A 16,529-nucleotide genomic window follows, 5' to 3' on the forward strand; every position below is an offset into this window, starting at 1 on the left:
GAAGGTTTTGTAGAATTCAGCTGGGAACCCATCTGGGCCTGGGCTTTTCTTTGGTGGAAGAATTTTTATTGCCATTTCTATTTCTTTGGTTGTTATTGGTTGGTTTAGGCTTGCTATGTCCTCTTGGCTAAGTGTAGGAAGGTTAACTGTGCTTAGAAATCTATCAATTTCTTCCAGGTTTTCAAGTCTATTGGAGTATAAATTTTTAAAGTAGTTTCTGATAATATTTTGAATTTCTTCACTATCTGTGGTGATATCTCCTTTTTCATTTCTAATTTTGATAATTTGAGTTGATTCTCTTTTTCTTTTGGTTACGTTGGCCAGGGGTTTATCAATTCTATTAATCTTTTCAAAGAACCAACTTTTTGTTTTATTGATTCTCTGAATTGTTTTTTTGTTCTCTATTTCATTTATTTCTGCTCTAATTTTGATGATTTCTTGCCTTCTGCTTGCTTTGGGAATAGACTGTTGCAGAATTTCTAGATCCTTGAGTTGTGTCATTAGGTTCTTTATTTGGTGGTTCTCCGTCCTTTTTATGTGGGCACTCAATGCAATAAACTTTCCTCTTAGTACTGCCTTCATGGTGTCCCATAGGTTTTGGTAGGTTGTGTCTCTGTTTTCGTTTGTTTCCATAAATTTCTTTATTTCTTCCCTAATTTCTGCTCTTACCCATTCGTCATTCAATAGTGTATCATTCATTCTCCATGAATTTGAATACTTTCTTTCGAGTTTCCTGTTGTTGATTTCTACTTTTATTCCGTTGTGGTCTGAAAAGATGCAAGGAATTGTATTACATTTTTTGAATTTGCTGGTATTTTCTTTGTGTCCCAGGATGTGATCAATTTTGGAGAAGGTGGAAAACAACTTTTAAGTGCAGAGACGGTGGGGAGAACCGCAAGGGGGGGGGAATCTCCCCTTTCTCTGTCTGGGCTCGCCTAACCAGCCCCTCGACTTGATCCCAGGTTTCCCAATCATAAAGATTACTTTTAGGGAGCCATGGGGCAGTTTTTAGAAGGTATCCCCAGGCCTGGGTGGCTTGGTTATCAGCGAGATCAAGTCCTTGGCTCTTGAAAATGAGTCGAAGGGATTCTAGGGCAGGGTTAGGTTTAGAACTGGACTTCCCCATATTAATATCCACATTAATACATGGGGGGATACTCACCTGAAGACCGATTGCTCACCAGCGATTTCTTTCCTTAGGGGGTGAAGAGGGGGGCCTCACACAGGGCACCAGACTGTCGGGAATCCTGCCCGACAGCTGACGGGGCTTGGCGAGATGATGAGTACCGATGACTCGAACACAAACCCACGAGCTGGGAGTCAAGTCAAGCGAGATCTCATTTATTTCTCTCCAAGCAGTCCTATATATAGCACCAAGCCACGAGGGGAATTTCCATGAGAAATAGCCTAGCCTATCCGGGATAAAGATCACTAGCATGTAGTTTACAGCCAATCCCAGGCCAGTACATGAGCCATTCATGTGTGCGGAAAGCTCCTTTAAAGGTAGAAAGGGAAAAACTGCTCAGTCTCCCCACCCATAATGAATGGGGAAACCACGCCTTCCTAGCTTCCTTCAGGCACCATCTTTCCCCTTTTTTGCTGAATCACTTTACTTAAGTTTTGCCTTAGTCCGTAGGCCTCTCAGGCCGCATCTCCTTAGGCGCTGTATAGACACACCCCATCATATTAATAAATAAGAATCCCACTGTGAAATTATAATGCAAATGTAGTAAAGTATAAAAAGTATAAGATTTCACAATCAGCTATTTGACGACCCTGATCCCTGAGGCAAATTGAAAAATGCCGAGGCCAGAAAGCAGACAGAATCAGAACAAAAGTTATCTATAATGACCCACAATGCTTTGGAGAACATTAATGTCATTGGCTAAAGCTTGAAGCATCTCTTCCAGCACCACTGCAGGTCTTCAGTGTCTCCACAGGATGTACCACAGATTCAGACAGATCCAGAACCTGAAATGGGCCTCTACATCCCGAGTGCATGTGCTGAGATTGATGGTCTCTCCACCCAACCCACAGTTCTAAATAAGAGTTCTGCAGCAAATCTGAGTGCCTCCCAAAATGAAGAGTGGTCCAAGCTTGCATAGTAGGTGGGACAAACCAGAGGCTCCAAAGGGAAGTCCACAAATCAACAGAAAATCTGGCCAGGAGATTGTAGCTGTTAAACAGGCAGACCCAGACCCAGATTTTCACCCAGGAATGATGCTCTGCCAGTTCTACAGTAATGGAAATAGCTTGTGCTGTGGCTACTGCATGTCTTCCAGGAGAGGAACCAACTGCAGCCTCCATCAGACGTCCAGTGTGTCGACCCCCAGCACCGATGGCAGCACTCACAGAGTCTGTGGATGGAGTACCAGACTCTCAGTGCATGAAAGCTGCCATTACTCACCTGCAGCAGAAAATACTAAAGCTCATAGAACAGATTAAGATTGCACAAAACAGCCTGTGTGACAATGTTGCTGAGTACCTAAAATTCACCAAAAGTGCAGACAAGCAGCAGGCTACCTGAATCAATCAAGTCTTTGAGAAGAACCAGAAATCTTCTCAAACAATTTTCCAACTATAAAAGAAGTCTGAGCACTGTCATCATCATCAAAAGCTCTGAGATGTAGAACAGAATGGGATCCCCCCAGCAGCCAAAGGATGTCTTCTGGGATATGCACCAGGGTCTGAAGGATGTGGGAGTGAAGGTGACTGGGCTCGGTGAAGGTGTGATAGTGTCAAGGATGGATTTTCTAGCTTTTCCCAGGCCACTCATTAAGCAGCAGGAGCTGTAGAATCAAAACCCAGACAGATAGCATCTCTGATTTGTGAATTTGGCAGTGCATACAATATCCCTAACCAGAAGGACTCTTTAGAGGAAAGGCAAGTAGATGAGGGATATAGCTGTAGGAGCATCCAGCTCTAAAACCAAAACTCTGGACATGCAGAGCTCAAGATTTGATGCACTGCTCCATGAGATCCAAGTGATCTGGGACACCCAGGCCTAACTAGAGGAATCCTTTGAGACCCTCAGGAAATATTATCAGAGGGACTATTCTGTAATAATTCAGGCCTGACAGGAGAAACACTTTAGATGTGAACAATTAGAAGAACAACTAAATGTCCTAACTGAACTCCACCAGAATGAACTTGTGAAATTGAAAGAGGAATTGGCCAGCATGGAAGTGAAAATTGCACATCAGTCCTATGAATGGACATGGGACATCCAGGAGTCGCTGGAGACATGCCAGATCTGGCTCTCCAAGTTGGAGCTGCAGCAGCAGTAGGTTGTATAGCTGGAAGGGCTGAAAAAAGTCACTGCCTGGAAGCTTCAGGGCAAACTCATCAACATCTTCCTGGTCTTCATAGCGGCCCTTTTGGTCTTTGTGTTCAAAACTATACTTTTTGTATAGACCTCTTATAATGACTTGCAACACGATATTCAGCAGTTTATTCTCAAGGTTTTCATTGCCTTTTTCTGGATGTACTGGGACACCCTCTTTGGCTTGGTTTGTTTCTTTTCATCCCCAGATGATTCTGGTAAAAGAAAGTGCTCTCTACCCACAGCCTAGTATATGAAGTGGAGATTTAGACAGAAACTCCCCTACAAACTTTTCTCCAACAACAAAAGAGTTGAATGAATCTATTTACATTTAGGATAATGTTTTTTTTTTCTTCAAGAGATAAAATAGTATTTTTTTTTAGAATTTTTTGAAAACCTTTTAGGAAGAAAATCTTGGATCATTTTTATGTAGTATAATTTTCCTTGGAATACAAATAGTAAGCAGTCCTTTAACGTGAACCAATAATCTGGAGCACACTGAAAGGCTTTCTAAATTGAAGGACTGCACTAAAACCCACTAAAAAGAAGTAAAAACCTGATTAAGGCAAACCAGTATACCTAATACTCTGTCTTGTCTGGGCTCACCACCTCTTCCTATCCCAGACTAACTTTACTGTGAAATCCTACCACATTCCATGTTTGAATTTTTGAACATTGGGTGGATTTTCCTTATCTGTGGAAGAACACATTATCTCCCTGGCTTTCTCATTCAAATTGGCCATTAATGCTAACCCTGGAAGTATGATCACTTTTGATACTGGTCCCTCAAATTTGCTAGGATACAAAAATAAGTTCATCAAGCTGCACCAGAACACTGCACAGTCCTACTACAATGTTTTGGGTTAGTGCTCTAAATTCTTAATTGTAAGCAAAATTTTTTGAAATCACTTTTAAGGATCACTATATATTTTTGATTCTTAAAACATATAATTACAAACTTAAAAACATGCAAAAAGCATACTTGAAGCATGTAATATTCAAACCCTCAGTGTTTCCTTAAAATTTCTTAATAGGATTTTTATTACTGTTATTATTATCATTGGGTTTTTGAGGAAAGGTTGGGGCAGTCTTTTTTTGTGTGTGTGATACTAAGGATGGGACCCAGGAGCATTCTACTTCTGAGCTTCTACACCCTCAGCCCCATTTTTTTTTTTATTATTCTTTATTTTGAAACAGGGTTTCACTAAGTTGCAGAGGGCCCCACTAAGTAGCTGAGGCTGTCTGTGAACTGTGATCCTCCTGTCTCAGCCTCCCAAATGCTGGGATTATAAGAGTGTGCCACCATGCCTGGTGCATCTGTTATTTTTTCTTTGAAATAAAGAAGTGATGCTTTTAAATGAAAAAGTCTCTGTCATAATATGGGCCACAATGCATTATACTATTATTTCACTTAATACTGAATTCAGGAACTGAGATTGAATGTCTATAATTGCTTTTAATTTTTTATTAGTCTTAAATTTTTAAAAAAATACAATAAGAGTGATATATATCGTGTTTACTTGTATGAACATTGGTTATAATCCTAGGGGGTAATATGAGTGATTATAAAAGACTAAGTTTTTTTATTATGGATAGATTTAATTTATAAAATTATAATTAAAAACAAGTAACAGATCACTAAGATTTAACTATCAAGTAGTATTTAGGGGGGTGAGTCAAAATGTAAACCACTATAGAATAAATCGATGTGGCCATTTAATTGTCAACAAATATATTAGATTCAAATTAAAGACACAGGAAATTTTTGAAGGAAGTTCACTTTTTAGAGGATATTCACTGAACTTCTTCCTGTCATTCAAGAACCATACAACAATTACTTTACTACCACATCTCAAGATTTGAAGTTTTATTAACTGTGAGAGAAATGTATTGGGATTATTGGCCAGAGCCTGCCACCATTATTTTCACATCACCAACTCCTCATCAATCAAGAAATTGCCATTTTTTTCCCATAGAGTATATTGAAGTTCATATTGCCTAAATGTCAGTAAGAAAGAGATTCAACTCTCTTTGGGATGGTAACCATGTACTTTCACTCTTTCTCCATCATTTTCAACCGTGTGGCACTTTCCTTCTGGAAACATGTGACAAACGAAGCATCAATAAGGACTAAAGTGCCACAGGCTTTCTTATATTCCAGAGACAGTGAATCCCCAGTGTGCTCTGAACACAGCCAAACCCAGCATTAATTCATGAGAATCATTTATAGGGTTTTCTGCATTTGTACTGAAAGGTATTACATAGATATTTACCCTTAGAAAAAAATTAGTAATACTTATAAGCATCTCTTTCCCTGAAAGATGATGACTGTATTATATAAAGACTATTCTTTGCACTATCCGTGTTTCCAAATAATAAGCCTGGCTATGCTTTCCACTTAACCAATATGCAATGTCTCTTACAGTTAGTTCTTATAATAGATTAATAAAACTTATGTTTGTGTTAGGTCAGTTTTCCTAAGATTGTTGATTTTTTAAGTAAAACATCAGCATTTGTATGTATTTTCTACCTTGCATATATTCTTTGAGAATTAAAGTATTTATATATAATTTATATAGAATTGAAGTATATATATACTTATATTACATATATATATATATATATATATATTGTAATGCACTAATAAAATTACTAAAAGTCAGGAGTGGTGGCGCATGCTTGTAACACCAGTCATTGGGAGGCTGAGACAGGGGGGTTGTGGTTCACTCTGGGATATCTGTCTATTTCTCTTTGTATGTATATGTGTGTATATATATATATATATATATATACACACATATACATACAAAGTATATATATATATATATATACACACATACATATATGTTTATACACATATACACATATATATGTACATATATAACACAAAATTTGTACATCGAATTATGGTATACAATGTGTGTATGTGTGTGTGTGTGTGTGTGTGTGTGTGTGTGTGTGTGTTACTGAGGATTAAACCCAAGGACATTCTACTTCGGAGCTATACCCTCAGCCCCATTTTATTTGCTATTTTGGGACAGGGTCTCACTGAGTTACTGAGGGCCTTGATAAGTTACTAAGGCTGGTTTCTAACCTGTGATTCTCTTGTCTCGGTCTCCCAAATACTGGGATTACAGGCATACACCACCACATTCAGCTGGTGTAAAACACGTTTGTAAAAAATTTTTTGAATAATTACCAGATATAAAACCTACTTTATACTTTTCTATTTACCATGTAAATTTACACTGCTAATTTTATTAAAATAAACTTCTTCATAAGTATATACATGCACATATGTGTACACTTATATATACTTAAAAAGTAGGATGTCATTTAAGGAGGTACTTCATAACTTAGTACATGTCTATGCATATGGAAAGTAGGAGAAGGTGTTTTGTTCATGATATTTACTGCAAGCGCACATTGTGTTGTGTTTGTTTAGCACCTGCTGTGCTGCCACATGCCAATCCCAGCTCTCCTCATCACCCCAGAACATCCAACAGAAGGATCATTGAGTTACATGATTTTATTTGAAATAAATATATTTCCTTATTACTTACCAACATTTTAGATAACTTACACATTTTCAAGGTCTATTTCACCTTGGAATTTTGTTAATTGTTTTTTTTATTTTTGAAAACTATTGTATTTTGTGTTTTTTAATAATTTTTAAGCAGTACTGGGAATGGAACCCAGGGGAATTCCACTTCTGAGTTACACCCCCAACTTTATTTTTTGTTCTTTGTTTTGAAATAGGGTTTCACTGAGTTGCAAAGCACCTCACTAAGTAAGTCACTGGGGCTGTCCTTGAACCACAACCCTCTGTCTCAGCCTCCCAATGGCTGGTGTTACAAACCATTGTTTTTGCACTTTATATATTCATACTTGGAGAAGTGGTAATGACTAAATGCAACATTCTTAGATGTTTGATCCTTATAGTACAAAACCATGTCCAGTTGCAACTATTTGAAGACATTACTGAAAAATATCTAGTGCAAAAAGATTTAGAGGGTAATTTTTTTTGGTACTGGGGTTTGAATCCACCACTCCTTACTTTTAGTAATTTTATTAGTGCATTACAATTGTACATCACAGTGAGATTTAATGTGTTGTACATGCAAACAGCTCTTGGCATATTATTTCCACATCCCACCCCACTACTTCGTCCCTCCTTGTACAAGTCAGTGAAATTGGTAAAAATACTTTCACACATTGCCATAGTGTTATTTGAAATAATTCCTTCTTATATCCTTATTTTTCCCATCCCTGAATCTCTTTCTTATTCTCCTTCTACTATTCTTACAGGTCACTTTTCACATCATTTAGAATCCCTTGTTTTCTTTTCTCTTGAACTTGAATATATGAGAGAAAAAATATACAATCCTTAACTTTCTGAGACTTGTTGATTTCACTTAGCATAATAGATAGAAGTTCTATTTTTTTTCTGCCAATGGCATAATTCTGTTCTTTTCTATGACTGGGAGATCATCTAACAATTTCTTAATGGAGAATTTCCAGATACTGATAATCCTCACTGAGGTTTTCTTTCTTAGAAATGTACTGGTTTTAAGAATCAGTAAGTCTACCCAAAGTGCGATTCTGTTATTAATCTTAAGGGTCTTCTTTAATTCTTTAATTCTAGAGTATTACGTTTCAGGTGTGGTGCTATATCCTATTTCTTTTAAATTGAAATGTTGAAGAATTTATTTGAAGCATTGTTTTTGCACTTTACATATGCATACTTGGAGAAGTGGTAATGACCAAATGCAACATTCTTAGATGTTTGATCCTTATAGTACAAAACCATGTCCAGTTGCAACTATTTGAAGACATTACTAAAAAATATCTAGTGTAAAAAGATTTCGAGGGTAATTTTTTGGTACTGGGGTTTGAATCCAGAGATATTCTACCTTTGAACTATACCCCCAGCCTAATTATATTCATTATTTGGAAATAGGGTCTCACTAGGTTGCTGAGAGCCTTGCTAAGTTGCTCAGGCTGGCTACAAACCTGTGATCCTCCAGTCTCAGCCTTCCAAGTACTGAGATTACAAGCATGTGCCACCACAACTTGCTTTTTAGAGGGTAATTTGATAACTGCTTTAATATCATTGAATATATTCTACATGGATAAAAATAGGTGTGTTCCGGGCTGCTTCAAAGTGTGACACATGAACCACTGATATCAAAACACAATTATATTGTTGAAGGAGTGTAGCCTATTATCTAAGATCTAATTAGATCAGTGGGCGACCTAGGAACTGAATAGATATTGAACCAAATGAGAAAACACATCAGGAAGGCATAAAGACTGAGGACATTAGAAAAGAAATTCATTAGTCAGTTGATGAATCAATTCATCAATATTGTAGGAATTCAAGTGACAATAATACATAAATATATGACCTTTCTCCTTTTCTTTTTAATCTCTAATGCTATTTTTCTCAGTCAGGCTTGTCTCTTATTTATAGATGTCCTAAAAATGAGATTTAAGAACCCAGTGAAGCACAAAGGAAAAACGAGTAAGCCCTGCAATCAACAGGCACATGGCCTGTTTTTCCTCCTCTTGTTCACAGCAAATAGCTTGTAAATCGTGTCAGATGCAACGCAAAATTTTCTAGATTCCAAGGAACTTACACTTATTTACTTCTAATCTTCACAAGAAACAGAATAGTTAATGGCCCTGAAGATCTGTTAAAGTAAAGTCTTAAAATTTGTGGACCAGAAATCAATTCTGCCTTTCACAAAAGAAAATGACTAGTGATCTTATATTAGAGATATCTGAAACTCAGTGTTAAAAGTCTGATGCTTTATAGCATATCATTATAAATTAATTCAGAGTTTCAGGGAAGTAGTTTATAAAAAATACTGATAAGCATAAGAAACAATTTAGAAAGGAAGAGAAAAGTTAACAGGATCATCAAAGTTTCTATATAGGCAAAGTTTCATAAATAAAATATTTGGATAATAGAAAAGTTAATTTATCATGGAAATGTGTCAAACAATTAAAATGTATCAAACATATGCAAATGTATACATACAATGCAAATACCTTGATGTAAAACATGCAGTTCCATGCATTTAAATAAGCAACAAATTAATTATAAGTTCTCTATATATGAACACCTTTAAAGGAAAGGACATAATACATTACGAAAAAGGTTTTCAGGCTTTTGTTGGATGATTTTTATGTTAATGATCATGAGAAATTTTAAAAATGTCCAAAAGTATGAAGCATCATACATATATATATATATATATATATATATATATATATATATACACATACATACATAAAATATATATGTATATAATTTGTGTATATATGTGTGTGTGCATGTGTGATGTGTGCTAGTAGCTCCTGGAAATTAAAACCAGGGGTATTCTAGCTCTGAACTATATTTCAAACACCTTTTAAAATTTTTCTTGCCAGGTGTGGTGGCGCATGCTTATAATCCTAGCATTTGGGAGGCTGAGACAGGAGGATTGCAGTTTGCAGACAGACTCAGCTACTTAGCCAGACTCTTTACAACTCAGTGAGAAGATGTTTCAAAATAAAAGAATAAAAAGTAGGGCTGGGAGTGTAGCTCTGAGGTAGAATGCCCCTGGGTCCCATCCCTTGTACTGCAAAATAAATAAATAATAAATAAATAAATAAAATTCTTGTTTTTAAACAAGTTCTTGCTACTTCGCTGAAAGTCTTGGTACATTGCTGAGACTATCATCAAACCTGTGATTCTTCTGTCTCAGCCTTTCAAGTGCTGGAATTACAGACATGCACCACCATACCAGAATCCATAAATATATATTTATTTATTCTTAAAGCATATATCTAAATTAATCTTACCCAAAACTGATTCATATACCATCTTTTGTATGGCCAATCCCTACTTGAAGCTATAGACCTCAATGAAAAACAATGATTATTTTATATTTTATTTATATTTTTCTGCTAACTCCACATAGTCACACTACAATGTAGTTTAAGAGACATTTTTTAAAAAAATTTCTTATTGGTACATTGTAGTCATACATCTTATAGTCATACATCTTAATGGGTACAACATGGAAAAGGCATACATGCACATATCACTCATTTAGCCCTTCCACAATTCCCACCCCATTCCCTCCCCCCTCCCTCCTTCTTATGTTCAGCTTAGTGATTGACTTGATATTATTTTGAATATATGTCTTATACATTAGTGAATGTCCCCCTTCTCCATCCCATACCCCTCAAATCAGCTTATTTGCTCATCTGTAGTTTCTCCTTTATCTAGAATTCCTCCTATGGATTTTTACTCCCTAGTTTTAGAATATTAGCAAGAGCATCCCCATTTCTTACTATTCTTGACTGACTAATCTCACTTAGCATAATGTTCTCTAGTTCCATCAATTTTCCTGCAGATGACCTAATTTTGTTTTTCTTTGTAGCTGATTAAAATTACATTGTGTACATATCTCATAGTTTGTAATCTATTCATCTGTTGATGGGCATATTGCCTGGTTCCATAATTTGGAAATTGAGAATTGTGTGGTATATATTATATATGTAATTAGGTTATCACTTTGGTTTCCATTCTTTTGGGTAGATACCCAGAAGTGGTATTGCTGGATCATATGGTAAGCTCATTCCCATTCTTCTGAACATCCTCCATACTGTTTTCCAAAGTGGTTTCAGTAATTTACAATTCCACCAACACCGATGTATTAGTTTCCCCTTCTCCACATCCTTGCTGTCATTTGTGGTTTGTGGTTTGAATGATTATCATTCTAATTGGAGTTAGGTAAAATATCAGGGTAGTTTTTGTTGTTTTTCTGTTTTTGTTTTTTGCAGTCCTGGGGAATTGAACCCATGGCATTCTACCTCTGAGCTACACCCCCAGCCCTATTTTTTTATTTTTATTTTGAATCGGGTTCTTACTGAGTTGCAAAGGTCTTCACTATATAGAGGAGGCTGTTCAAGAACCGTGATCCTCCTGTCTCAGCTTTCCAAATGCTGGGATTACAAGCGTGCACCACCACGCCCAGCTAGGGTAGTTTTGATTTGCATCATTCTGATTGTTAATGATGTTGAGCATTTTTCATATTTATTGGTCATTTGAATTTATTATTTTGTGAAGTGTCTAATTTATTTGCCCATTTTTATTGGTTTATATTTTTCTTAGTGCTGAGTTCCTTGAGTTCTCTGTATATTCTAGATATCAGTCCTCTATCAGAGGAATAGTTGGCAAAAATTTTCTCCCATTCTGTCATCTCTCTGTTGAAGCTCTTGGTAGTTTCCTTTGCTCTACAGAAACTCTCCTTTCAGTTTAATGCAATATCACATATTGTTCATCCTTTTAATTTCTTGTACCATTGGAATCTTGTTATGAAAGGTTTTACCTGTTTCTATGTTTTAAAATGTTGGCCTATACCCACTTCAAGGAGCTATAAGTTCTGTTGTATGATTTCCAAGTCCTTGATACATCTTTTTTTTTTTTTTTTTTTTTTTTGCGGTTTTGGGGATCGAGCCCAGGGGCATTTGACCTCCGAGCTACACCTGTTGCCCTATTTGTTATTCTTTATTTTGAAACCAGGTCTCACTGAGTTGCAGAGGACCTCACTAAGTAGCTGAGGCTGTTTGGGAACTGCGATCCTCTGGTCTTAGCCTTCCAAATGCTGGGATTACAAGCATGCACCACCATGCCTGGCTCTTTGATCCATCTTAAACTGACTCTTTTTCAGGTGAGAAAGTGGTGCTTATTTCCATTTTTCTGCATATGATTAACCAGTGTGCCAACACCATTTGTTGAAGAGACTATCTCTTTTCTAAATTTTTGGCCCCTTTGTTAAAAATCAATTGGCTATAAGTGTCTCCATTTGTTTATGAGACATCTATTCTCCATTTGTCCATGTGTCTGTTTTTGTCCCAATACTATGTTGTTTTTATTACTATGACTTTGTAGTAAAAGATACTTTTTAAAATGCAACATGTTTCAACCTGGCATGGTGGTGCACTTGTAATCCCCCCACTTGGGAGGCAGAGACAGGAGGATCACTCAGGTTTGAAGCCAGCCTTGCTGGCTTAAGAGACCCTGTTTCCAAATTTAAAAAAAATATAATATAAAAATGGGTCTGGAAGTGTAGCCCAGAGGTAGAAGGGTTTCCAGAAACCCCAGTACCGCCAAAAAAAAAAAAAACATATTTCAATGAATACTATAACCTGCATATATAGTGGAAAATCTATTCTCTGTATCTAGTGAGAATGAATTTGTAAAAAGCACTGAGAATAATGCCCAATGAGTATAATTTGGTATATAATTAATTGGCATAATAGCTGAAAATTTTACTATCCAGTTCTAAGACTATTTGCAAGGCAGTGATTAATCACTATGATTCTCTTGGGACTCCCTTCTTTTGTTGTCACTTAGAACATTCTGTTCTCACTGGGTGTGGTGACACACACTTGTAATCCCCGTGCTTGGGAGGCAGAGACAGGAGGATGGCACAGGTTCAAAGCCAGCCACGCTGGTTTAAGAGACCCTGTTTACAAATAAAAATATAAAATAGGTCTGGGAGTGTAGCCCGGAGGTAGAAGGGTTTCTAGGAACTCCAGTACCACCAAAAAATAAATAAATAAATAAACAAACAACAACAACAAAAAACCATTCTGTTCTTCATGGAATTTACATCTCTTTGTTATAAGAATATAGATTTTGAAAAGGGTATTTAATCTATCTAAAATTTTACCACTAGGCATATGCATCCTAAATTATTTTCAAGGAAGTTTTGATTTTAGAATTTCAGATTGTATGACAAAATTAAGCACAGTAAATAAATATAAATTTCCTTAATGTTAGTTCTACAACTTAAAAAGTAAGGTTTATATTTCCACTAATAGCCACGTGGAAAGTAAAAGGGTCTTTATTTTTGCTATGTAAATATTTATAAACTTGAGGGGATCTTCAGAGAATTACGTTGAATAAAAAAATCTGTTCCTAAAAGTTCCATTATGAATAATACCATTTATAGAACATTTTTTAAATAAAAATATTCTAGAACTGGAGAATAGATTGGTGATTGCCAGAATTTAATAAGGAGTGGGAGAGGGAGGGATAAAAGTGAGTGTCATTGTAAAAGAAAACATGTGAGGTCTTTGTAGTGATGCAAATATTTTATATCCTTTTTTATTGATATCAATAATCTAGGTATAATAGTGTTCTGTAGTTTTCCAAGATATTATCATTGGGGAAAAACTAAAAAAAAAGGTAAAAAGTTTCTCTCTGTATTATTTCCGAAAGCTAGCTAATCTACATTTATCTCAAATAAGATGTTTATTTTAAAAAACAACTGAATGTGTATTGTGAAAACTACATATGCATAATTAAGTTGTTGGATTTTTTGTTTTGTTTTGTTTTGTTTTGTTTTGGTGGTACTGGGGCTCCTGGAAGCACTTCTATCTCCAGGCTACACTCCCAGACCTATTTTATTTTTGGAAACAGGGTCTCTTAAGCCAGCGCAGCCGGCTTCGAACCTGCGCGATTCTCCTGTCTCCACCTCCCAAGCGTGGGGATTACAAGCATGCGCCACCACGCCCGGTGTATAATTAATTTTTTTGTAGTACTGGGGGTGGAACCCATGGGCTTTTCTACCTCCAGGCTCTGATCCCAGACCTATTTTATAATTTATTTGTAACCAGGGTCTCACTAAGTTGCTGAGAGCCTCACTCAGTAGCTGAGGCTGGCTTCGAATCTGTGCGATCCTCCTGTCTCAGCCTCTCAACTGCTGGGATTAAAAGTGTGTGCCACCACACACAGCTCATAAGTATAACTAATTGTTAAACATAAAACCAAGGAAATACTACACTGATCTCCATAACAGCTGAACTAATTTGCAAATCTATCAACTATATAGAAGAGTTCCAATTTCTCCACATCTCTACCAACATTTATTGTTATTTGACTTCTTGATGATTGCCATTCTGATTGGGGTTAGATGGAATCTCAGTGTAGTTTTGATTTGTATCTCCCTGATGGCTAATGATATTGAACATTTTTTATGTGTCTTTTGTCCATTTGTATCTCTTCTTTTGTGAAGTATCTATCTATTTCAGTTGCAGTTACTTGATTGGGTTTTGGTTGTTGTTTTTTTTATAATGTCTTGGAATGAATTCACCATATGATCTGGCTATACCACTCTTGGGTATCTTTTCAAATGAGCCAAAATCAAAGCACTACAGTAATATATACATATCTATATTCATAGAAGCACATTTTATAATAGTCAAATTATGGCTCCTGTGACTACCAAAAGATAAATGGATTAAAATCTATAAAAATATATACAATGGTGTTCTACTAAGCAATAAAGAACAAAATTATGTCAATTGAAAGAAAATGGAAGCACCTAGAGAACATTATGTTAAGTGAGATTAGCCAGTCACATAAAGTGAAGGGTCATATGTTTTCTCTAATATGTGAAATCTAGGGAGTAATTGGGATACAAGAGAGACTCCAGATAATGGAGAGGAAAACTCAGTGGAGCTAGGGAGGTGGTATGTATGAAGAGAAGGGGGAAGAATGAGGTTTGTTAATGGAAATACTACCAAAAACTATGTGTACATATGTGGATACACCAATGTCAACCTCAGTCCTCTGTATTGGGTAGAGGAAATGGGAAAATAGGGGAGAAGCATCACATGCCATGCATATGGATGTCACTGTCAACATGATTTACATTATAATGTGAGCCTGTAATGAACGATTAAAAGCACATTATAAAAAACAGACGAAGACCAGTTGAGCATCCCTAATTAATCTTGTTTTATATAACAATATGAGAATATAGAAAGCCATATGGTTAAATAAGTTAAAATATCTTTGTTATTTAAATGACCTATAATAGAAAAAATATCAGAATTTCAGATTAGTTACAAAAGTCATTCCTTAATTTGATGACTGTAGCATGAATATGTTATTGTATTACATAATAAATTTTAAAATAGAAAGTCAAAAACTGAAATAAAAGCATATTGAATAAATTTGAAATCTAATGCATTCTTTACATTTTAAATAGTAGTAAAATAATATACATGCAGAAAACAAAATCTAGAATATTTTTTACTTAAAATTTATAATTACTCTCAGAAATCAATAAAATAAATTAAAAACTAATTAAAATATGTTTATATTCTATAAACTGGTACTAGATCTCATAGAATGAATACAGTGTTTGCATGTAAGAACTAAGGATGATACATTTTAATGCTCTATTTTGTAAATTTTCTCTGTTACTATTATGCTGACATATAATGAAATAATTACTTTATTCATTATATAATCTTATACTTTTTGAAGTGGTAGAAAAATACATACTTTGGCTATTAAACTTCAAAAATAATCTAGACTTTGATCAAACTTTACCATTTAATAACAGTAGCACATTTTCACAATCTATACTTAATTCTTTGATATTTTTCATTTAACATATTTTTATTTTTACTTGTATAATTATTAACACATATTAACCTGAAGTAATAGGTTTCAGTGTGGCATTTCCTTACACGCATACATCTCATATTGATCATGTCTACCCTCCTGTCTACTTCCCCCTCTCCCTCTTTCTCTTTCTTCTCCCTTCCTTCTTGATCCTTTGTCACTTTTAAATGTATGAAATAAAATATGATAACCCTCTCTTTCTTTGTCTGGGTTAAATGACTTTCTGAATAAAATATAAATGTGATATTTCTCAGTAGCTTGAGGGATGGAGCAGTTAGAAGCTCAAGTTCCTCTTCTCCAGGAATGTACCATCCAGGATAAGACTCATAACCTTCGCTTCTGAACCTGAGATGATGTGCAACATTCAGAAAGACTGCTATGTCTTCAACTCAACAAGACTGATCAGGATTAAAAACATTTCCAAACACACTCGAGGGATACAGGCTTTTACATTTTCATGCAACGTTTCTTCTGTAGTTATATATTTCTAAGATACTGTTGTTTGGTTACTTCCTTCTAAAAGATACGTTCCGTTGTAAAACCCTGGTAAAGAGATGTTACCAAATATATATAGTGACTTTACTAGGATATATACTGCAATCTAGTAATAGGATATAGTATATTTATTTGGATTACATGAGGACATACTGATTTGTGGTAAACTTTAAGTCTAACAAGAGGTCTGTGTAGGAAAGTACAGAAATAAACAGGTAAGAATATCATAAGACA

At 35.6% G+C, this 16,529-nt stretch overlaps 1 pseudogene across 1 annotated transcript; it reads left to right on the forward strand.

Annotated features, from left to right (window-relative positions):
* Positions 1 to 1,766: 1,766 nt before the first annotated feature.
* Positions 1,767 to 3,413, forward strand: LOC308263467 (transmembrane and coiled-coil domains protein 1-like; annotated as a pseudogene). The gene has a single exon. The product of its transcript is annotated as a transmembrane and coiled-coil domains protein 1-like (transcript).
* Positions 3,414 to 16,529: the final 13,116 nt, after the last annotated feature.

The sequence above is a fragment of the Muscardinus avellanarius genome (assembly GCF_963383645.1).
Source record: "Muscardinus avellanarius genome assembly, chromosome: 5".
NCBI classification, from domain to species: Eukaryota; Metazoa; Chordata; class Mammalia; order Rodentia; family Gliridae; genus Muscardinus; species Muscardinus avellanarius.